Genomic DNA, 1,497 nt, shown 5'->3' with positions numbered 1-1,497 from the left:
GTGAATGTAGTACAAAACGTCACTTCATGTCTTACTTGTGTTTGTCATTTGTCTATGGCCTACAGGTTTTGTACACACAAATATTAACAACTGAACACCACTGAAAACCAAGGACCCCCCCCCTTAGTTGTATTCTGAAATACAAATTACAAAGTCATCGGAAAAATGTCTTTACTACGGTATATGTTCTATGCCCCCCACTCGTCTAAACACGGGGTCCCGATAAATATTTCATGTGTGGAATACGAATTAAGACGAAGGGTCTACCTGTTTTTATACATCTCAGTGCGTGGCCATCTTGCCCAGTCCCGACACTTGCTGTCAACTGAAAATGACATCACAGTGCGCAAGAACTATACACAAAAAAGTGGTGAACCATGACGGCCGTTACCCAACAACCTTGGGCACTCTGTTGTCATTTTCAGTGGACGGCAGGTGGCCGTACAGACGCGATGGGAACAAAATTTAGAATATACATCGACGGTGGCCGTCACTTGCCGAAAAAGAATCGACTGCGATGGGGTGTTGGGGACCCCTCATGTGTTGAAAAGTTGTCAATGGGTCAAAACATCGTCGGCAACGGGTGCGGCTGTCACGTGCCGAAAAATAATAACATTGGACTGGCCGGGAAATACACCAGCCGTATTTTCCCCAAATTCCCGACGGGCACCCTCTCCGAGTACAAGGTAAAGTGGCTGGCCTCTGAAATGAATAAAAAGGAGTGGATTTTTTTTTTTAATTTATATTCTGCAATATCACTCAGAATACCCAACCAAGAGTCGAGGTGCAGAGAACACCTTGATGATTATTATTTTGTTTTTAACTTGACCTCCCCTTTAACAAAAATAATCTTATTTAGACACGACTCCTTCCAAAGAATCAGTTTATTTCTAATCAATCAAGCGAGCAGGAACAGAATGCAACGAATCTTGGAATAGCAATTACTTGGTTTGTTTGGCCTTGCAGAAGTATGACAATAAGACAAAGCATACAGCTTCATTTTATCGGAGGAAGGTGTTGCAGAAACAAAATAATTAAAAAAAAAAGATCTAAGTCTCAGCATTTAAATAGTCCAGAAGGGTTTGGAGTACAATGTTCCCCCTTGTTCAAACGCAAATGTCACAACTGAGAAACATGCAAACAAATCCTCAAAAACTAAAACACATCACTTTTTATTACAAAAATATGACTCTTCGTGAACTCAAACCCAACAACGGACATTGTCATGGGGACCAAAAAAAAAAAGATCTAAGTCTCAGCATTTAAATAGTCCAGAAGGGTTTGGAGTACAATGTTCCCCCTTGTTCAAACGCAAATGTCACAACTGAGAAACATGCAAACAAATCCTCAAAAACTAAAACACATCACTTTTTATTACAAAAATATGACTCTTCGTGAACTCAAACCCAACAACGGACATTGTCATGGGGACCTCGTTCACTCGAAACACAATCAGCTCTTGAAATGGATCATGCAAGTCATCAAATTTACCCAATG

Source organism: Hippocampus comes, unplaced genomic scaffold (assembly GCF_001891065.2).
Source record: "Hippocampus comes isolate QL1 unplaced genomic scaffold, H_comes_QL1_v1.1 scaffold48, whole genome shotgun sequence".
Taxonomy (NCBI): Eukaryota; Metazoa; Chordata; class Actinopteri; order Syngnathiformes; family Syngnathidae; genus Hippocampus; species Hippocampus comes.
The sequence above is the reverse complement of the archived record's forward strand: the minus strand, read 5'-3'. Positions refer to the sequence as shown.